The 16,280-nt window shown below is 42.9% G+C and overlaps 1 long non-coding RNA gene across 2 annotated transcripts in view; it reads left to right on the top strand.

Annotated features, from left to right (window-relative positions):
• Positions 1–16,280, top strand: part of LOC143775440 (uncharacterized) — a 128,072-nt gene that overhangs the window by 68,427 nt on the left and 43,365 nt on the right. For both annotated transcript variants that reach the window (XR_013215648.1, XR_013215647.1), the window contains exons 2-3: positions 13,172–13,395; positions 13,867–13,975. This is a non-coding gene — a long non-coding RNA (uncharacterized LOC143775440). The remainder of the gene's footprint in view (positions 1–13,171; positions 13,396–13,866; positions 13,976–16,280) is intronic.

Raw genomic sequence — 16,280 nt, 5'->3', positions numbered from 1 at the left:
AAACTGCTGCGGACCCGCAGCTACAGAAACGCTGCGGATCCGTGGTAAAACCCGCAAAATGTGAACATGGCCTTAGGCTTAGGAACTTCTGGTGCGGATTCTGCATCTCCTGGCAGAAAATGCACCTGCGGTTTTTTATGCGGTTCCGCAGCGTTTTTTTTGTGCGTTTTTGCTGCGGTTTTCTTGCGGATTTGCTGCGGTTTTTACCCCTGCGGTTTTCTATAATGGAGTGGGTACAAAAACGCTGCAGATTCACAAAAAAGAAGTGACATGCTACTTCTTTTAAACCGCAGCGTTTCCGCAGCGGATTTTCTGCAAAGTGTGCACAGCATTTTTTTTTTCTCATTGATTTACATTGTACTGTAAATCAATTGCAGATCTGCAGCGTTTCTGCACCTCAAAAAGCGCTGCGGATCCGCAGCAAATCCGCAACGTGTGCACATACCCTTACTGCTGTGCCTGCCAGCAAGAGTTTTGCCACCAAGTATTAAGTCTTGTTTGCCAGAGGGATCAAATACTTATTCTCACTGCAAAATACAAATAATTTTTTTCTAATTTATACAGTGTGATTTTCTGGATTTTATTTTTGATATTCTATCTCTCAATGTTAAAATGTTAACCTACCCAATTATCTTTGTCAGTTGGGCAAACTTACAAAATCAGCAAGGAATCAAATATTTATTTCCCCCACTGTATATATTTTCTATACACTTTACCTGTTTTCAGGTTTTATGTTGTCATAAACTATTTTTACCCTGAAGAGATTTTGTCCATTCTCTTTCCCTTAGGCCGGAGTCACACTAGAGTATAATACAGACGAGTGCTGTGCGAGAAAACATCACATAGCACTCGGACCAGTGTTCATCTTTGGGGCAGCTCACATCACCGTTTTTTTTCTTGGGCATATTCTACGTGCGTATATATCGGCCGAGTCTCGCCAATGCAAGTCTATGGGTGCGAGAGAAAATCGGACACCACACGGACCATCAGTGTGACTTGCAAGAAATACGCACACATTTTCCCCATTTCAGACCATTGAACCATTAAATTCATTGGGGAAAAGCAGTGAGAAATGTAAAGCCGTATGCATGTCATACGGATGCATAGGTGCGAGAAAACCGCATCATCGCATTGCAAACGCACGGATGACCATCTGGAGAACATTTGTGTGACTCTCGGCCAAGAGAAACAGACCCATTTTTCATACATTAAAGGGAACCTGTCACCTGAATTTGGCGGGACCAGTTTTGGGTCATATGGGCGGGGTTTTCGGGTGTTTGATTCACCATTTTCTTACCCGCTGGCTGCATGCTGGCTGCAATATTGGATTGAAGTTCATTCTCTGTCCTCCGGAGTACACGCCTGCGAAAGGCAATATTGCCTTGCGCAGGTGTGTACTCCGGAGGACAGAGCATGAACTTCAATCCAATATTGCAGCCAGCATGCAGCCAGCAGGTAAGGAAAGGGTGAATCAAACACCCGAAAACCCCGCCCATATGACCCAAAACTGGTCCCGCCAAATTCAGGTGACAGGTTCCCTTTAAGTGTGACTCCGGCCTTAGGAAGATGACATACTTTATTACCCATCCCCCACCCCCTTTTTTGTTAATTATATGTAAGTTTATTAAGCTGAAAAGTGATTATCAAGAACTTTGAGCTCCTATTAAATGTAATGTTTACTGTGTAACAGTAGGGGGCTCTCTAACAACAGTGAACTGTGTGCTGTGGCTGATATTTTGTGCTTGAACTTTTACTCTGTGATTGAAAATGGGACATTTGTCCAATAGGAGGGACATTTTTAACTCTTCTTGTGGACTGGTAATGCCCAAATTTCCCCACCTGACACAAACTGCCAAAGATAACAATTGTGCTATGAAATCCCCTAAAGGATTGTCAAGAGCATGATCTTTATGATCTTTATGTTCCCATGGAGCCATAAAACCAACCCAAACAAGTTATTTATAGGAATGGAATATGTTTTACTGAAATAGCTCATGTTGCATAACCCGATAGTTCTGTTTGGATATAGGAACACAAAAACTAGAACTGAATTCATATCCTTCAGATCCTCATTGGAGCAGGTTGCTCTATCTGTTTATTCCTGTACAATACAATATAGTATGATGGAAGTTCGACAACAGATCTGTCCAAAGCGTGATTTCCATTTTCCTGTTACTGTAACAGAACATAAATGTAGAATTCCAAAAGCAGATGTGAGCAGGCGCTAATGTTTTATTTTTATCACCAGTTATGGGGCTTTAGCCATTTCCATTTTGGCATGCCCCCCTTTTTTTACCCCTCCTGAAACATTAACTATTCCATATGTTATCTTTTTATAAGCATTCATGACAGTCCAACAGCTGCTACCACCTGTGTGAGCAGAAATGTTATCCGCTGACCAGTTTATAGAGGATTTTAACAGTAGAAAGTCCTGTAGTATAGTGCCCAGCCACATAGTATACTGCCCAGTCACGTAGTTTATTGGCCAGCCACATAGTATATTGCCCAGTCACGAAGTATATTGCCCAGTGACGTAGTATAGTGCCCAGTCACGTACCTAGTATATTGCCCAGCCACATAGTATACTGCCCAGTCACGTACATAGTATATTGCCCAGTCACATAGTATACTGCCCAGTCACGTACGTAGTATATTGCCCAGCCACATAGTATACTGCCCAGTCACGTACGTAGTATATTGCCCAGCCACATAGTATACTGCCCAGTCACTACACGTAGTATATTGCCCAGCCACATAGTATACTGCCCAGTCACGTAGTATATTGCCCAGTGACGTAGTATAGTGGCCAGCCAAATAGTATATTGCCCAGCCACGTAGTATAGTGCCCAGCCACATAGTATACTGCCCAGTCACGTACTATAGTGCCCAGCCACATAGTATACTGCCCAGTCACGTAGTATATTGCCCAGTCACGTAGTATAGTGCCAGTATAGTGCCCAGCCACATAGTATACTGCCCAGTCACGTAGTATATTGCCGAGCCACGTAGTATGCATCATATCCATGTTAAAAAAAAGAAATAAAATAAAAAATAGTTATATACTCACCTTCCGGAGCCTCAGGATCGAAGCAGCCGGTTACCGCTCCTCGCGCGCTCCGGTCTGAAGATTGCATTGCGGTCTCGCGAGACCGCTACGTCATCATCTTGCGAGATCGCAGCATGGACCGGTTACCGGAGCGTCGCGAGCAGGGAAGGCCTGTTGTGGATCTGAGGGGCCGACGGATAGTGGCATAGCGCGGTCGGTTAACGCTGCCATTAACCCTGTGTGAGCGCTGACTGGAGGGGAGTACGGAGCGGGCGCTGACTGCGGGGAGGAAGGAGTGACCATTTTCTTCTGGACTGTGCCCGTCGCTGATTGGTCGCGGCAGCCATGACAGGCAGCTGGCAAGACCAATCAGCGAACGAATAACCGCGACAGACAGACAGACAGATGGACAGACAGACGGAAGTGACCCTTAGACAATTATATAGTAGATTCCCACCTGCTTGTTTTCTCTTGATCTCCAACTCCTTTAATTGACAGCTCTGGCTTCATAGAGACAGAGAATGATGGAGATAAAGGGGAAAACAAGCAGGTGGGAAGGTGTATATACTGTAAGTGATTGGCCTCGCCGTGAAGCATCGAGCGCCTGTACTTTTGAACAGTCATCCTGTGTTGACAGGGTCCCTAACCTTTGTGATGTATCTAAGGTTTGCAGAGCTGAGAGGTAAGCTGCTGAAAACAGGCAATATCGGTAGCCCTAATAGCCATTATGAATCTGGAATTTCCGAAAAATATTAATACCGTACATGCATTTTTAGAATAAAAATTAGTATTTTTCTGATGGTACATTCCTTTTAAAAGATTTGTGGTTTAGGAGGTTAACCGGAATCTGATAGCAGATTTATGCTATGAACGGTATGGATTGAAGACCGGCTGTGTTATTGCATTACTGTAGTGGTTTAGTAGTGGATATCGCAGAAAACAAGATTTATTGTTCATCCCTAAATCATACAAACAGGGTTCAGGAGGAGTTATATGCTGCAGTGTGGAAGGATCATCACACACACATTTTGGTTGTAAGCAGATGTTACATATATACATTGTAAAACACATACAGGGTCATGGGACAAACAATATTGTCCAGTTTACATAATGTATTCACCCCCCAATATAAGGGCAGTAAGTCATTTTTATGGTGTAGTTGCTGGAGATTTCAGTCTCAAAAAGTGAAAGCGCAAATACAATAATCTCAGCGCCTGGTCCCATTACTAATAGTATTTCTGGTTCCCTTCATTACCTAATCACTAATTCTGCCTGACAGATCCTAATTTAGATACTTTTTTTGTATTCTGAGAAATTTTTCATGGAAGGCAATTAAGAGTGCCAAGTTTCCAAATGACTTCAGAAGGTCAGTTTTGTGCTGGTCAGGGAAATATTCCCATCAACTCCGCTTGCGCTCTCCTCTAATACCTTGTCTCGTTTTATTGTTTGTCTTTCTCCACTTTGGTGGCACAGAAACAAGCAAATGTTCTAAGAAAAAAATGCTTTTAAATACTTAAAATACTGCCCAGAATCACATACGGTACAACTGCCCCCACTGAGGTCTCATCCATTCGTTCTTGCACTCTCGTTTTATCTGACTGTGCACACCTAAATCACATTTCCTAAGTCCATGGGCTCAGTTTCACAACCACGCTATATAAAAAAAAAAAAGTGCTATACATTTTTTTTCATAATATTTCAACACATCCATCACATAATACTATCATTCAGTGACTAAACAACGCTGGTTACATTAGGGCTCACTCACACTTCAGTTTTCACATACTAGTGCTATCCATTTTTCTTGCGATATCACCCTTACCTATGACAGTCTGCGGGGCAAAATCGCAGAGATATGTGCAATATTGATCCAAGTGTGGGATTAAAATCGGCAGTGCAAGTCTATGGGTCAGTGAAAAAAATGGGCCAGCACTCGGATGCCATCTGTGTGCTGTACGTTTTTCATTGACTAGTGTATTGGAGAAGGTGGAGAATCTTTTTTCTCATCACTGGAAAAGAGAATAATGAAACTTTGACCAAAGTGATGAAAATCTGATGACACTTTGATGAATATATGATGAAATTCTAATGGAAATCAGAGATGAAATTCAGTTTTTCTCATATGTCAAAGCTGAAATCTGAATGAGCCCTTATGCTGCACAAATAGTGCCCATATAATTCTGCTATACAGCACTCAAATAATGGTGTCATGTTTCCTTCATAATACTCCCATAGTATGTACTGTTCAAATATAGTGCCAGAGTGTTAAAATGATAGACAATAGCTAAAACAATACACATAAAAAGTAGCAACCATACTGAATACCAAACAATTCCATACTAGAGCTTATATAGTATCATTAGACTCATGGCTGTATGATAGCCCTACATAATATAGTACTAGACATATAACAGAGTATCAGCCATAGAAAATATGTTTCCGATGCAGTATGTTAACATCAGTCCAAGCACTTATGTAATAGTACTTTGTATCAGAATAAGAACATAATAATACATGCTATCTATATAACACAAATTTCATCATCAGTCACCTCCAAATGAAAAACACTTTACAAGGGAAAACTGCTGGAGGAGTTGATGGACATGTCACATGCTCTTTCATTGGCAGCCATATAGTTTACAAGAGGAGAGCTATATAGAGCAACGGGGGTAAGAGCAGGGCAGTTTCTTGCATGTGTAGTTTACTGCACTTGTCAATAAATAAATGAAAAAATGACATAGGGCCCACCCTATTTTTAATAACCAGCCAAGGGAAAGCAGACAGCTGTGAGTTGGTCTTTTTATTCTGGGAAGGGGCTAATATCCATGGACCTTTCCAGCTTATAAATATCAGGCCCCAACTGTCTGCTTAGCCTTTGCTGGTTATTTAAAAAGGGCAGACCCAAAAAAAGACGTGGGGTCCCCCAATGTTTAATAACCAGCTAAGGCCTCTTTCAGAAGTTCATGTCTCCTGTACATATGGTGACAGTTTTCACACGTACTGGATACACTTGCATACGTTGACCTATTCAAGTGAATGGGTCTGTGCACGTCAGTGTGTTTCCACAGACTGTGTATCCACAGGCAAAATACATTGACATGTCCGTTTTTTAACAGCAGCACAGGCCGCAAAACGTCCCACACACGTGCACACTGACTATATCTGTATTTCATCAGTACCACACGTATCAGCGCCTGGGAAGCAGCTGTACAGTTAGTGTTGCTCCCCGGCACCAGGTGCTGAAGACTGCTCTCATCATTCTCCCCTGCCCTGCCGGCGATCAGCGCGAGCAGGTGATAATGATGAGCGTTATATTCAAGTGATAACAGTGAGAGCAGGCGGTGGCTGATGGAACTACTATTCCCATCAGCCTACACCTGCTGCTGCTAATAACAGTGAGAGCAGGAGGCAGCTGATGGGAGAATTCATCAACCTGCACTTTAAATAAATTTAAAAAACGGCATGTGTATTTTTGATAACCAGCCAGACAAAACTGACAGCTGCAGGCTGCAACCCTCAGCCGTCAGCGTTTGCAAGGCTGGTTATCAAGAAAAGAAGGGTCTCCACACTGTATTTTTTAATTATTTATTTATTTATTTTTTTTAAAGCGGTGTGGGGTGCCCCCCCATTTTTGACAACCAGCCTTGCTAAAGCAGACAGTTGGGGGCTGATATTCTCAGGCTGGTAAGGGGCCATGAATATTGACCCCCACCCTAAAACTAGCAGCAGGTTACTTGTGTTTTTGGCATTCATTTTTATCGCGTTTTTTACTTTTGTTGGTATGTTTTGTTTTCAACAAAGCTTATTTGTTTTTGATACTTCCTGGTATTTGGCTTTGACGAAACTTTAATGATACAGTCATGTGCAGATTAGATGCATTTTTGATGCGTTTCCACAGGGAAATGCACTAAAAACATTCCCTGACAGCAAGCAAGCTTGAATTTGTAAAGCGCTGCGGAATATGTTGGCGCTATATAAATAAAATTATTATTATTATTATTATTAATGGTAACATATCATTCATTCTTTGAACTGAAATATCCTGCATGTCTATTGCTCCATTCCCTGACAGCAAGCAAGCTTGAATGGTAACATATCATTCATTCTTTGAACTGAAATATCCTGCATGTCTATTGCTCCATTCCCTGACAGCAAGCAAGCTTGAATGGTATCAGAGTCCTTCTACCTTCGGCATTGATTCCTGCTTATATCTATATTTGTTAGCCAGCTTGTTATGCAATTGTTTTTGTTTCTAGATATTTAATTCTCTTCTGCTTGTCCTTATGCCAAGAGTTCGCATAACTGTTTTTCAAAGGGGTTTATGATCCATGTAGACCTGGACATTTGTTTATCTGATCACTACATTTATTGTGCCCTGCTGTCTCAATTGAGTTAGATTGATTGGTAACGAGAGGGGGGAAGACCAAAAAAAAAAAAAAAAAAGTGAGATCTAAGAGCTGGCCACCTATAAATGTAGATATAGCTTGGGGAAGCATTCATGCAGGGGGCATTCGTGCACTATTCTTCGTGTACATTTTTTTTTCAAAGTACTTTTTTTTCTAAGTATTCAGCAGTTATAACATGGCAGTTAGACAGGGCAGGAGACAGGTAAGACAATCAAAATCTATTCCCTATTCAGTTGGCACACAGCAAATACTCACCATATGTATTTGTATAATCTATATCATGGCTGCTGCTTTCACACACAATCACCGCCCTTGCATCAACTCTTTACACTCCATCCATATTGGCCCCTCTGTCCTGGCCTCTCCTATGTATAGCACTCATGCTCTGTTCACATTGCTTAACAGTACAGATCCATTCAGTCCCACCATCCAACACAAGAGACGCTCTCACAAATCACTTAACCATCTGCTCACTCTTTCTATCCTCCTTCTCCTAGTTGCTGGAGACATCTCTCCGAACCCCGGCCCCCCATGTTATAGCCAGTCAAACCTCCCAACTGCTACACCCAGAAACCCCTCTAACCTTATTAATATTCCATGCATGCCTTCTGTCTCTTTCAATTGTGCTCTTTGGAATTCTCGCTCTGTGTGTAATAAACTCTCCTTCATTCATGACTTCTTCCTTTCTAACTCTCTTAATCTCCTGGCTCTTACTGAAACCTGGATCCAGCAGTCAGACACCACCGCTGCTGCTGCTCTCTCATTTGATGGACTACACTTTTCTCATACCCCAAGATCAGACAACAGAGCAGGTGGAGGCGTTGGTCTGCTCCTTTCACCCAAATGTACCTTCCAAGTTATCCCCCAAGTACCCTCACTTGTATTCCCTTCCTTTGAGGTCCATGCTGTCAGATTCTACGTCCCCTTCTCCATGCGAGTGGCGGTGGTGTATCGTCCTCCCGGCCCCTCTCACCAGTTCCTGGATCATTTTGCCACCTGGCTTCCACACTTTCTCTCTTATGACACCCCCACCCTCATCATGGGTGATTTCAATATCCCAATTGCTTCTCCCCTCTCCCCATCTGCTTCTCACCTTTTATCTCTAACCTCCTCTTTCGGCCTCTCGCAGCATACTAACTCTCCAACACATGATGATGGAAACTCCCTTGATTTGGTCTTCTCCCGGCTTTGCTCACTGGATGATTTCACAAACTCCCCTCTCCCGCTCTCTGACCACAACCTTCTTTCATTCTCTATCGAGAACTGCCATCCCGCTCAGGTCATCCCCACTTTCCACACTTATAGAAACATACAGGCCATTAACACCCAGAAACTTATGAAGAACTTGCAGTCTTCATTGGCCCCAATCTCCTCCATCTCTTGTCCTGATTCTGCTCTGAAGCATTACAATGAAACCCTGCAAAGTGCCCTGGAAGAAGCTGCACCTCCTATACATAGAACAACTCGGCACAGACGGCGACAACCGTGGCACACGCTGCAAACACGTTTCCTGCAGCGGTGCTCCAGGTGCGCCGAACGTCTGTGGAGAAAATCTAATCTGCCCGAAGATTTCATCCATTATAAGTTCATGTTAAAAACATACAACTCTGCCCTTCACCTCTCCAAACAAACCTATTTCAACACCCTCATCACCTCGCTGTCCAATAACCCTAAACGTCTCTTTGACACTTTCCGGTCCCTACTCAACCCAAGAGAGCAGGCCCCAACCACAGATCTCCACGCTGACGATCTGGCCAATTACTTCAAAGAAAAAATTGACCACATTCGACAGGAAATCATTTCCCAATCTCTTCATACCAAGCACTGTCCTCCCTCCCCCACTGCATCTAGTTCACTCTCTGACTTTGAACCAGTTACAGAAGAAGAAGTAAGCAGGCTCCTTGCATCTTCTCGCCCGACCACTTGCACCAGCGACCCCATTCCGTCGCATCTCCTCCAGTCCCTTTCCCCGGCTGTCACCTCTCACCTAACAAAAATATTCAACCTTTCCCTCACTTCCGGTATTTTTCCCTCCTCATTTAAGCATGCCATCATACATCCACTACTTAAAAAGCCCTCCCTCGATCAAAATTGTGCCGCTAATTATAGACCTGTCTCTAATCTTCCCTTCATCTCTAAACTCCTGGAACGCCTGGTCCACTCCCGTCTTACCCGCTATCTCTCAGATAATTCTCTTCTCGACCCTCTTCAATCTGGTTTCCGCTCTTTACACTCTACTGAAACTGCCCTCACTAAAGTCTCTAATGACCTACTAACAGCTAAATCTAATGGTCACTATTCCATGCTAATTCTCTTGGATCTCTCCGCAGCATTCGACACTGTGGATCATCAGCTCCTCCTCACTATGCTCCGCTCCATCGGCCTCAAGGACACCGTTCTCTCTTGGTTCTCCTCCTATCTCTCTGACCGATCCTTCACTGTATGTTTTGCTGGTTCCTCCTCCTCTCACCTTCCCCTTACTGTTGGGGTTCCTCAAGGATCAGTCCTAGGCCCCCTCCTCTTCTCTTTGTATACTGCCCCTATTGGACAAACAATCAGTAGATTTGGTTTCCAGTACCATCTCTATGCTGACGACACCCAATTATATACCTCTTCTCCTGTTATCACGCCGACCTTTTTAGAAAACACCAGTGATTGTCTTACCGCTGTCTCTAACATCATGTCCTCCCTCTATCTGAAACTGAACCTGTCAAAAACTGAACTCCTCGTGTTCTCTCCCTCTACAAACCTACCTTTGCCCGACATTGCCATCTCTGTGTGCGGTTCCACCATTACTCCAAAGCAACATGCCCGCTGCCTTGGAGTCATCCTTGATTCCGAGCTTTCATTCACCCCCCACATCCGATCACTGGCTCGCTCTTCTTATCTGCATCTCAAAAACATTTCCAGAATTCGCCCTTTTCTTACTTTCGACTCTGCAAAAACTCTTACTGTCTCACTTATTCATTCTCGTCTGGACTATTGTAACTCTCTACTAATTGGCCTACCTTTTACCAGACTCTCCCCGCTCCAATCTGTCCTGAATGCTGCTGCCAGGATCATATTCCTCGCCAACCGTTACACCGATGCCTCTACCTTGTGCCAGTCATTACACTGGCTACCCATCCAATCCAGAATCCAGTACAAAACTACTACCCTCATCCACAAAGCACTCCATGGCTCAGCACCACCCTACATCTCCTCTCTGGTCTCAGTCTACCAACCTACCCGTGCCCTCCGCTCTGCTAATGACCTCAGGTTAGCATCCTCAATAATCAGAACCTCCCACTCCCGTCTCCAAGACTTTACACGTGCGGCGCCGATTCTTTGGAATGCACTACCTAGGTTAATACAATTAATCCCCAATCCCCACAGTTTTAAGCGTGCACTAAAAACTCATTTGTTCAGATTGGCCTACCGCCTCAACGCATTAACCTAATTATCCCTGTGTGGCCTATTAATAAAAAACAACAACATAATCACGTTCCTCCATCATGTTCTCATACACTTTATGCAGTTAATAGCCTCTGTGTCTGTACTGTTACATACTTAGGCAGTTAACTGGTTCATGCAGCTTTACATGAACACCCGAGCCTTACACTATGGCTGGTCCAAATAACTAAAGCAATTGTTACCATCCACCTCTTGTGTCTCCCCTTTTCCTCATAGATTGTAAGCTTGCGAGCAGCAGGGCCCTCATTCCTCCTGGTATCTGTTTTGAACTGTGATTTCTGTTATGCTGTAATGTCTGTTGTCTGTATAAGTCCCCTCTATAAGTTGTAAAGCGCTGCGGAATATGTTGGCGCTATATAAATAAAATTATTATTATTATTATTATAAAAACGCATGTGCGTTTTTTACCTGCGGATTTTCTTCATCTAAATGCAAGTCTATCTAAAAAAATCTGCACATAAAACTCAGCGTCTCCACAAGAGAAATTGACATGTTGAAGATTTGAAGCATACACTGCAGGTCAGCTTACGGTGAGTGAAAAAAGCACTGTGGGCAGGAGATTTCTGTAGGGCTTTACTCACACTCCTAGTTTTGGCTACAAACAATGATGCTAAATACTGACCAAATACTGACTTGTGAATAAGCTCTAAATCCCACACACTTTGCTAGAACTGTAAGATGCTACGTTTTTGGCGCAGCAAAATAGCGCAGCATCAAAACCTCATCATGGGCACACAGCCTTAAGATTTATGTACTAGGTACTAGCATTGTTCTGAAGAAATAACACCTGTGTACTTTAAAAGGGATCTGTCATCAAATCTATACCCTAATATCGACACAAGCCCCATACACTTCAAGCCTCGTTAGTATATACTTTCAGAATGGGATTTCTTTGCATTAGAACATGATATGAGACCATTCAGGCATTGATTATAGGGATTTTCCTGTTATAATATATTGATCACCTTTTCATCATTAACTGATTGCTGGAAGTTGAACACTTGTCAATCAGCTATTACAAGCTCTAGCAGTGTCCGGATTGGTCTGGATGTAAATACATGGAATTGAGCTGCAATATGCACTGCACTGTGGCCACTGCCGCTTCCTGACGAACATGGGCCATAGAATAGGAGCTAATCTGCAGTACTCGACAGTGGCTGCTACACATTGAATGGAGTTACTGAATTCAGCTCTGTTTCATGTGTTTACATCCAGCCTTTACCTGAGCTTGTGATAGCTAATCAGTGGGGGAGCCAGGTGTCAGACTTTGATCGATCATTAATATAATATGATAGGACCTTCAGTTTGCATTTTCAAGAACTTCACAGTATTGCTGGACGTGTTGTAAAAAGTTGATGGCAGATTCCCTTCTAAATAGTCATAGATAAAAACTTAGAAAAACAAATATATTTATTTGCATAAGCTACATTTATATTCATGTATATAAAAGGTACCATTTGTTAGAGAACGATGTTAGGAGTGTCTCATACAAATATTTAAGAGTGAAATTACAGCAATAGGGATTTGTTGTACTCCTCACTAACCATACATTGCTGTGCTTTATCATGCAGAGGTGAAGAATGATATTTCCTAATATTCACGTGAGAAAGCAGTCACATCCAGAGAGTGAGGACATGTTTACCATGTTCAGGCATCCATTTCAGCTAATACATAGCTAGCACATTAGTGCCGTTTTCGAATATAACAAATATTAAAGAGTTGAGTAAGGCTGCCGTCACACTATCAGTATTTGGTCAGTATTTTACATCAGTATTTGTAAGCCAAAACCAGGAGAGGGTGATAAATGCAGAAGTGGTGCACATGTTTCTATTATACTTTTCCTCTAATTGTTCCAATCCTGGTTTTGGCTTACAAACACTGATGTAAAATACTGACCAAATACTGCTAGCGTGACGGCAGCCTAAAGAGTTTGCAGGCTCAAGATACAAAATAAAATACTGAAGATGGGGGGTGGGTCCTTTCCAAGTGTAGAACTGGGCAATGTGCAGTCCCTCTCGATTACAGTGTAATAGAGATATGCTCACTCTCTTCTTTCCATATCTTCCCTATGATTTATCCAAAGTTACTGAGTGTGTTGGGCCAACTTTCTTTGTGGAATAGTGAACTGAGCCCCCCTTTCCTCAGTTGATTGAACCTTCGGGCTCGCTCACACGGGCGTATAATACGGAGGAATCTCACATTGCACTCTGACCAGTGTTATTTAATGAGGCACAACAGATCTGCGATTTTTTTTTTTTTCTTATAGCAATTCGGAATGAGAAAAAAAATGGCAGCATGCTGTGATTGGCAGCGTATCTCGCATGACGCGCACCCATTCAAGTCAGTGGGTGTGTGCAAAACATCGGACTGCACTCAGCTGTCATCTACGATTGGACCTGTAGAAGCGCCACCTGTGCACGAAACGGCCATCGTCCTTCCATCTCCCTGCATATCTCTCCTCACCCGCCGCTTTGGATGTCCGTATGAATAGTGAGTGCTGGCTTTCTATATTTTTCTATATCAGTATCAGTGGGTGATTAATACAGAAGTGGTGACATGTTTCTATTACACTTTTCCTCTGATTGTTCCACTCCTGGTTTTGCCTTACAAATACTGAGGGAAAAACTCACCAAATGCCCAACATGTACATCTCGATTAAGACCATGCATTTTTGATGCGGCAGAAATAAGCACCATCAAAAACTTATCGTGAGCACACAGTGTTTGCTATAATTGTAATTTTTCATTTATTTATTCTACTTTTCATTGTACCATAGTATTTTGTTTACAGTAGGATTCACAGCCAAATTATCAATTCCTATCAAATTATGAGCATAATGTACTGAGATAAAGGGCATAATATGTGTGTGTTTATCAATTTTTATAGCCATTCATACAATATATAAAACATCAGTTATAACTGGAATCTCCTAACTACTCACTCAACAATGTTATTTTCCAGGAGTCCTTCACTTATCTGCTACCTACAAGTTCAAACATGACCTAAAATCTTTAAAGTCAGAGGGACACTGAAGCTGCGCAGGCGAGGAGGTCCAGTTACCAGATCCTAGGTAAATAATATATGAATAGGGGTAGATGACAGGATATTATAGTCACAACTTAGTTTAAGGTATTGAGTGGATTTATCCTTTAAACAAACCCTTGACTTACAACTTTGACAAAATCTAAGTCAACAACGCCCCAATAGTAGCCAAACAGTACATGCTGACACCTGATCCATAGTGTAAGGACTGTCCTCTCATCATGACCATCAGTGTGTTTAGCATTTTAGACAGAGGCAATAGGGGTTGTTGTTAACAGATGAAGAGTTAGAGCATTTAAATAGGAAACCTGGGCTATCTGTAAACTATTCGCTAACTGCCGGTTGCTTTTTAAAATACATCTTCCCTTAAAATATAAAAACAATATATACTTATACAAAACCCTTTCTGGTATGGTCACAGCAGATTTGGTGCTGAATAAAGTTTGGAGAAATCCATGCACATGTTGTAGAAAAGAAACAACCGCATGTAGCAGTAAAAAAACTAAATTTGGGCAAAAAAAAAAAATCTGCTTCATGTCAACATACCCTATTTTCCTTATGTTAAGATCTAAAAAGTAAATTATTTATTTTTCTTAAGCTGAGTGACAACCGATGACTTCCAGGATAGCAGCTACTACATAGCTTGTTACTCAGCTATCACCAGGCCAGATGCAGGGGAACCTACTTAGTTATTCCTCAATGTACACTGTTATGGCTGGACCTGGTGGTTAGGAGCACCGGGGATGACCTGATAGTCAAAACTGCAAAATAGAGCGAGCTCTGGGAAGTGGGAGCTCTGCTGACCGCAGCCCTAATCTATTATCACACACACTGGAATTAGCCGTGGATCGTACCTGACTCTGCCTAGACGACTCTTCACAGCCTGAGAGGTTACTTCCCCTAAAGAGAAATATAGCCTCACCTTGCCTCAGAGAAATTCCCCAAAGCAAAAGAGCAGCCCCCCACATATATTGACTGTGAGTTAAGAGGAAGGCACAAACATAGGAATGAGACAGGTTTCAGCAAAGGAGGCCCGACTTACTAAATAGACAGAAGATAGATAAAGGGATCTTTGCGGTCAGCACAAAAAACTACAAAAAGCCACGCAGAGTGAGCAAGAAACCCCCCGCACAGACTCACGGCACGGTAGGTGCCACTCTGCAACCCAGAGCTTCCAGCTAGCGAGACAATATCATGATAGCCGGCTGGACAAAACTTAGCAGGTACTCAGAAATATATTCAGCACACAAATGAACAACAAATGAGCTTAACAGGGACTTAGCTTCTGCTGAAGTAGACAGGTCATCAGGAGATCCAAGTGAGATCTGAACCAGTACAGATATATTGTCAACTGGCATCAGGTAACGATCTGAGCAGAGTTAAATAGAGGAACCAGCCCAGTCTTTAAACGATGCAGCTGAGGAAGCCACCTCCAGACCAGCAGCTCCACTTTCAGCCACCAGAGGGAACCCACGGACAGAACTCACAGAAATACCATTCCTGACCACAGGAGGGAGTTCCAGAACAGAGTTCACAACAGTACCCCCCCCCCCTTGAGGAGGGGTCACCGAACCCTCACCAGAGCCCCCCGGCTGATAAGGACGAGCCAAATGAAAGGCACGAACCTAATCGGCAGCATGGACATCGGAGGCAAGAACCCAGGAATTATCTTCCTGACCATAGCCCTTCCATTTGACCAGATACTGAAGTTTCCGTCTCGAGATACGAGAATCTAAAATCTTCTCCACCACATACTCCAATTCTCCCTCGACCAACACCGGAGCAGGAGGGTCAACGGAAGGAACCATAGGCGCCACATATCTCTGCAACAACGACCTATGGAACACATTATGGATGGCAAAAGAAGCTGGAAGGTCCAAACAAAATGACACAGGATTGAGGATTTCAGAAATCTTATAAGGCCCAATAAAACGAGGCTTAAACTTAGGAGAAGAAACCTTCATAGGAACATAACGAGATGACAGCCAAACCAGATCCCCAACACGAAGTCGAGGACCAACACGGCGACGGCGGTTAGCGAAACGTTGAGCCTTCTCCTGTGATAATGTCAAGTTGTCCAATACATGAGTCCAAATTTGCTGCAACCTATCCACCACAGAATCCACACCAGGGCAGTCCGAAGGCTCAACCTGCCCTGAAGAAAAACGAGGATGAAAACCAGAATTACAATAAAAAGGTGAAACCAAAGTAGCCGAACTGGCCCGATTATTAAGGGCGAATTCAGCCAATGGCAAGAAGGTCACCCAATCATCCTGATCAGCAGAAACAAAGCATCTCAGATAGGTCTCCAAAGTCTGATTGGTTCGCTCAGT

This window comes from Ranitomeya variabilis, chromosome 5 (assembly GCF_051348905.1).
Source record: "Ranitomeya variabilis isolate aRanVar5 chromosome 5, aRanVar5.hap1, whole genome shotgun sequence".
In the NCBI taxonomy this organism is placed as follows: Eukaryota; Metazoa; Chordata; class Amphibia; order Anura; family Dendrobatidae; genus Ranitomeya; species Ranitomeya variabilis.
This window is presented reverse-complemented; position numbering and strand designations above follow the sequence as displayed.